Source organism: Cornus florida, unplaced genomic scaffold (genome assembly GCF_030987335.1).
Source record: "Cornus florida cultivar Cherokee Brave unplaced genomic scaffold, ASM3098733v1 CherokeeBrave_3.0.0_Hap2_Chr06, whole genome shotgun sequence".
Taxonomy (NCBI): domain Eukaryota; kingdom Viridiplantae; phylum Streptophyta; class Magnoliopsida; order Cornales; family Cornaceae; genus Cornus; species Cornus florida.
This window is the reverse complement of record NW_026775576.1, coordinates 10376340-10383848: the sequence shown is the minus strand read 5'-3', so window position 1 is coordinate 10383848 and position 7509 is coordinate 10376340. Positions and strand designations below refer to the sequence as shown.

At 32.6% G+C, this 7509-nt stretch overlaps 1 pseudogene; it reads left to right on the top strand.

Annotated features, from left to right (window-relative positions):
• The first annotated feature begins 1875 nt into the window (after positions 1–1875).
• LOC132313823 (cytochrome P450 71D10-like) lies at positions 1876–3499 on the top strand (annotated as a pseudogene).
• The last annotated feature ends 4010 nt before the right edge of the window (positions 3500–7509 follow it).

Below are 7509 nucleotides of genomic sequence, written 5' to 3'. Positions count from 1 at the left end.
GTAGGTTTAGCTTCACGATCAAAGAAGACTTTGAAACTTTTAAAGTAACTTTGCTTTTTTAAAACAAAGAAAAGTTATATGGTACATTATTATTATATCATATAGTAAATATAATATTATGTTTTTATTTTTGGGGGTTTGTAAGACAAATTTATTGTTCTAATGCCGGTCAATTTGATGGGTGGATAAAATTTGCCGTGTGTATTTAGGGTAGGGCTGGGCTGGGCTCCAGCCCACCCAAAAAAGAAAAAATATTATTACTGTGTGTAATTTTAACCTAGTAAAAAAAAAAAAAAATTTTAATAGTAGTAAACAATTCTAAGTCAATTAAGTCACAATACTAACAAAGAAAAGGTCTAAGCCAAATAAGTCCTAATAAAAAAATTTGTTTAAAAAATTGTGTTATTAAATTTATATTTAATTTTAGCCCACTCCATTGACAATTTCTGAATCCGCCTTGCATATAGATCAAACTTAAGATATTAATCATTTCTTTACCTTTAAAGTTTCTCTATAAATACAGTGATCAATTTCTCTCTAATTCACACAGGCTTTGTTCTCTGCTTCCCTTTTATTGTTTCTCGTTCAACTCTACACTGAAGATACGTGGGAACTAGAGCTGTAACTCATTAGAGGTCTATCCACAACTGATCTCTGTGTGTGTGTGTGTCTCTCTCTCTCTGGACATACGTAAGTATTTTTTTTTTATATTATTATTATGAGGAAAGAAAGTACTCGGTAATATATAATAAGGTTCACTCTCAAGTAAACAACAATAGAGTTTGCTAATGCCGACTGTGGATGTAGGTTATATGCTTAAATAGCGTTATATCTTATATCTTAGGACGTGTTTTTTGTGGTAGGAGTTTCTATCAACTCTTGATTATGTTTGTGGTTTGCTAGTTTTTGTCATAACAATTCATGGAGCTTAAGAAATAATTCTCTTCCCCAATTTCACCCTAATTTTCATATAACATTTCATGATCGTTTAGAAAGAATTTTTATATTACATGTAATTAGAAAACTTGCAATGCGATTCATGCACCTTGTTTTCTTGCTAACATGAATATGGAGGGGTTGCTTTTCACTGTGAAATAGTTATGTGTTTTATCGGGGATGCTTATTAGGCAGCCAAGCCCTGCTCCCACTTGACGCCACTAAAGCGAAATAATTAAATGACGCCTTCTCAAACCAACTGTTTGGAAACAATACTATTAAACTACTCGTTTGGTCTCCCCAGAATACCCTTATACCATTTTTCATATAAACACCATTTTTTTTTTCTCTTTTGGTTAGAATACTTTAATCTTTTTACATCTATTTTGTTTTTTTTTTTTTATTTTATTTTTTTGTTCAAATACGTAAGGACACTTTAGTCTTGTAATTGCTCTACTGACAATAGGTCCTTGTTCGCAATAAAAAATAAAGATTAGGAACTTTTAAGAACTTACCGGGAGTTATATATTGTATTTGCATATCGTAAGGGCAAGGACAAATCCAGAAATTGTCAATGGGGGCTAATATTAAACATAAATTTAAGTGAGGTCAGATGCTCTAATTGCCCTTCCCTCTCCAAATGCAAGTTGGGATGTTTTCTGATTTATCAACCGAAAAACTTAGAAGCCTAGCCGTTCATACACATATCTATTTATACCAATTGATGTATTAGGGATTTAGGGATTGTTTGGCTTGGGCTTGTTTGATGAAATTATGAGGTTTCAGTTCTAATTGACAACAAAGAATCAATCCAAATTGAAATAAGATTCAAAGCTTTATATTTTATGTTATCCAAACTATATGATTATTTGTCAAACTACTAAATTAAATCACCTTATATATGCCATAGCAAGCAAGCATAAATCTGGAGAAGTGATGATGGAGTTCCCAATCCTGTCCTTCCCAGTTCTGTTCACATTCCTACTGTTTATGTTCATGGTATTGAAAACCAAGATCAGTTCTTCTCCAAAACTGCCTCCTAGGCCATGGAAACTAACTCTAATAGGTAACATTCATCAATTTGTCGGATCTCTACCCCATCACTGCTTAAGAGATTTGGCCATGAAATATGGACCTTTGATGCACCAGCGACTCGGAGAACTTCCTATTGTTGTGATTACTTCAATAGAATTTGCCAAAGAGGTGATGAAAACACATGACATCATCTTTGCTAACAGACCTTTTGTTTTTGCTATGAATATCATAGCTGGGAATGACATTGGCTTCGCGCCTTATGGGGATCACTGGAGACAACTTCGAAAAGTTTGCATACTGGAGGCTTTTAAGCGCCAAGCGTGTCCAATCATTTCGACCCATCAGGGAAGAAGAGGCCTCGAATTTGATCAAATCTATTTCGACCCATAATACAGCTGGATCTCTCATCAATGTCACTGAAAAGCTTTTCTCCATGACATACAACATTGTTTCTAAGGTGGTCGTTGGTAAGAAATTCCATGGGAAAGAAGAATTCTTATCACTTATCAGGGATACTATGGAGGTAGCAGGAGGTTTCAATGTTGCTGATCTCTTTCCTTCAGTTAAAATACTTGGTTTGATAAGTGGGCAGATACCTAGAGCTGAGAAGATTCATCAAAAAATTGATGAGATATTTACTAACATTATTGATGAACATAAAGCTAGAGATGGTGAAGTTGATTGTGAAGACCTGATAGATGTACTTTTAAAAGTTCAGGGGTAACCTTAATATCCCCTTAACTATGACAATACTCAAGTCAGTTCTCATGGTTAGTACAGTTACTTTTTTCTAATTCTATCAATGAATCAACTTCCACAAATATTTACTTGTACAGTATTCTCTACTCTTAATTCTAACTCAATTTCAATACTCTTTCAGGACATATTCATTGGAGGGATTGAAACATCATCCTCAACTGTAATCTGGGTAATGTCAGAATTGCTAAAAAACCCAAAAGTTATGGAAAAGGCATAAGCTGAGGTGAGACAGGTTTTAAGTAAAAAAAGGAGATATTGTAAATGAATATGACATCCATGAATTGAGTTACTTGAAGTTAGTTATCAAAGAAACTCTGAGGTTACACCCTCTTAACCCTTTATTAATTCCGAGAGAGAGTAGAGAGAGATGTGAAATCAATGGATATGAGATACCTGCGAAAATCAAAGTCATTGTCAATGTATGGGCAATTTGTAGAGATCCTGAAAATTGGAGTGATCCAGAGAGCTTTCATCCAGAGAGAGTCATTGACATGTCGGTTGATTACAAGGGGACTCATTTCCAATTTACACCATTTGGTGCTGGTAGGAGAATATGTCCTTGCATATCGTTCATGATAACTAATGTTGAGCTTCCACTTGCTAATTTATTGTATCACTTTGACTGGAAACTTCCTAAGGGGCAGAAGCCAGAAGATGTAAACATGACTGAGATATTTGGTTCAGTAATTACCAGGGAAAGGGATTTGTGTGTGATTCCTATTGCTTATCATCCCTCAACTCGTGAGTAAGATATTAAGACAAGAAGGTAGAAAGCATTGGATGGTCATTATTGAATTTCTAGTTTTAGTGTGAGCCTCCATATATAAAAATATAAATGAAAGGAAAAATAAGAACTAGTGTTATATAGACTTCCATAGATAATTGAATAAAGTGTATTATTCCTTTTTGGTGTTTTTACTGCATAGTTTTACTAAGTGTTAAGATTTCAAAAGCTTAGCTTTGTGATAAGTTCAATAAACCTCTAAAACAATATATATATATATATATATATATATTTAATTGCCATGGTTCAAAAGCCATAAGCTTTCCTTATTAATTTTTGGATTGAAAAAGATTTAGAGTATTATAAAAGTAAATAAATTTAGAAAAATCTTATTGTAACCGGTAGGGTGTTTCACCTAAAAGGTTAAACTATTAGATGTAGTTAATACCCAATCCATTTATACGTACCCATTACATTTCTCATCCGAATCCGATATGGGACAAATCCCACTTGTAACAATATTCTCCCTCGTACGAACTTGTAAGGCCTTTTTGATTTTTTTCGTCTTATTAAAAGAGATAATTTTATTCGAATCCTCCTTTTTCTTTATCATTTTTGATCTTGACAAAAGAGATAATTTCTTCAATAAAGATATTTTTTTTTTGGATTTTTCTACCCTCAAAAGAGATAATTTATTCATTAGAGATATTTTTTGTTAGATATATATATATATATATATATATATATATTTGTCTTGTCAAAATAGACCTAAAATATATAAGACTAGAGGTAAAGAGAGAAATTTGAGTGTTATTTGAAAAAGTTATAAACATTTACTTGTAAAATTAGGGTTAGAATTGTCATTTCTTCTAAGAATGGAGTGCAAATGTAAAAAAGTGATTTCTTCTAAGAATGGAGTGAAAACGTAAAAAAGTGAAGTACGAATATCATCTCTCGTACATAAATTATCGCTATCCTATATCAATTCCAATATAAAATATAAGTGCAAGGCTATTAAAAGGGCGCCCTACACTATCTTATTTTTACCATAGTCACACAATTTGTCCGAAGAGGCCATGCTCTCAAGCTCGTACGTGAATTTGCGATTTGGGAGCGAGTGTGCCCCAGCTGTATAGCGTTACTATACTAGCATATATATATATATATATATTAATCATAAATGTTTCAAAATATACTCCTAAAAAACTTCCCAATTAGAAAATAGTACAAATAAATCAGGCATCTATTAATAAGAAAAGTTAGCTCATTTATTACATATATCATTAATAGAATAAATAATCATAAATATATTTGTATATGGATTTAAATAAATAAAAATATGTAAAATATATATGTCATGACCTAATATAATTTTATTTAAACCATACAGATCTCAAAATTTTGAGACTTTGATGCAGGAGCTCTCATTCCCGCACTCACTCAGTGTGACTTAGATTTCAACTGTAATTTAAAATAAATAAAGGTGGAAGTTGTAAAAGATTGTGAAAAGGGACTTTAGTTTCCTATTAAATTAAAGGAAAAAAAACATTAAAAAGAGAGAAAGATCTTAATCGTTTCTCTCCCTTTCACATATTCATCTCTCTCTAAGCACCAAGCCTATCAAAATTAAGATATCTCAGCATAACTACCGGAAAAAAAGGAAATAAAACAGATATCTCAAAACTCTATCTCTTTGAAGATCCAAGGTCATGATAATCCAGTAATAAAAACTTATACCGGTGATGAAAAACTACTACTCCAATTCATTATTGTTATTTGTAACATCCAAAACTAAACATTCAATATAAACATAATCAATCATCCAATTTTTTTTTTTTTTTCTTGCTGAGTGCAAAAGGAACAAATCACAATTATAATCTTTTTCTTCCAATAACCTTTTACCTTTTTATTTTAATCCAAATATTTAATTCTCTTGTTTTTTTTTTTTTTTTTTTTTTGATAGCCTTTTTATTATTAGATAGTAGTAGTATGATTTTTTTCTTCATCATTTTTCTTTCTTATTATAAAATTTTCTCTTGTACGTTAGCTCACTGCCAGGCCAATCCAAATCGTTCATGGGATTATGCGATTGGTCGTGTTTATCTGCTTTAGATCGTAGTTGACGTGACAGTCTTATCTCGACAACTAGTTGTCTTATCTGCTCAGTTAGTGCTAACTTGGCATTACGAATGATCCTACGTCCTTATGATCAATCGTGAATTGAACGAACGATGACTTGGTAGCCCTTTCCAATTGCTGACGTGGCTATGAACGATGATGTGTCCTGCGATCAATCGTGAATGCTCCAGGGCAATTTTCTGAACTTCTTCCGTATTTTCTGCTTGACTCCAGAAAGGCCTTAAAAGACAGTTTTTAGCCTGTTTGAACCTTATTAACCTGAAATAGGCAAAAACACGAATTAGAACTAAAACAGGAAAGCAAGATAGATGAAGTGACTAAAATACCCTACCTTAGGTGCTAAAATGTGCAACATTTAAGTACTTATCAATGGGATAAAATGATCTCTAAGATTCATGGGTGCTATATTTTCATTAACAATTTCCACATTGTTGACTGTAGGAATTTCAGCCTTAACATTGTCTCTAACATTTTTCACATTATCATCCATGTTGTCAATTTCACTTTCAAGTTCTCTTAAAATGGTGGGGTCCCTAAGGTTTCTTTTCTATTTTCTAAGAGTCCTTTCTAATGAAACTATATCAACTTAATTTTCAACAATTGGCAATGTCAATGATCTACAACCCAACATCCACTAACATGCATCCATACAAAGCCAAAAATACCAAATAATTAAGTGCAGCAAATATCAACTTTGAAACACTTACAAAGGGGTGCGAATCCACGAATGTTCCAAAATTTTTCAGCACTTAAAAAGTGACTTCAAAGCAGCCCCTACGCGTCAATCTGCACTTAAAATACTTGGCAAACAAATTAAAAACAGAAAAATATATATACAGAACTATATTTACGAACAAACAGAATTTAATCTTTGAAATTTTTTATCACAAAGCCGATTGCAATCCCCGGCAACGACGCCAAAAAATAGATGCGTGCTTATGCGTGCTCAATAATAAAACTGCACTAGCTATAACACAAGTTCCTAAGAAAGTGGTTAAATAGGGGTATCGATCCTTGAAGATTGCGAAGCTTATGGTAATCAAGTTTAAAAGATTAATTTCATGCTTGTTAATGTCATAAAAGATGGTTGATTTGTTTGTTTGTCGTTTGCATAAAGATTAAAATAAACTAAATTGAGTTTAAAGAACAATAAAAGGGAGGCTAGGGAATTGAGTTCACTACGACCTCGTAATCATACATACTTGTAAGTAACTTAGGGATACAATTCTGTGTGATGTGTAAAGTGTAGAAATATAAAATAACTACAACAATTGTCCATAAAATCATGTAATTTAAGACTAAGCATAACCCATCTGCGGTTGGCATGGCTCATCCACCTAAACTAGGGTGTGGTATGAGCCATCTTCCCTAGGCACGGCCTATCAAAATCTTAACATTACAAGTTTAGCACATGAAATCAATCCTCTGGCATAGACTGTCTTTGGTTGGCATGGACCATCTACCTAACTACATTACTCTAAGGGTGTAGCATGGTCAATCTTCCCTTGGCATAATCTATCTAAATTCATGTTTAACATGCCAATAATCCCATTTTATGAATATAAATCCTTTTTTTTTTTTTTTTTTCATAATTGGTTTGTGTATAAATAAAAATAAATATTTACAGGTGCACAGAGGGCATACCCTCAGAACATTACTGGGAAAAATAAAATAGAAGAGGACACCTTCCAAGTAAATAAAAAGATAAGAAAATAAAATAACATAAAAGAAAAAGAAATTATATAATGTCTCTAAGAGAGACATTATATAAATCAAGAACCTCAAACAAAGTTTTCCTAGCTACATCTGTAGTTAAGCAAGAGCTGTGACCATGTAGCCTTCGGTTTCTCTCTTGCCAAATGCTCCAAAAGCCAGCAACAAGCAAAGTTTTAATCAATTTACTGGACTGTAATAAG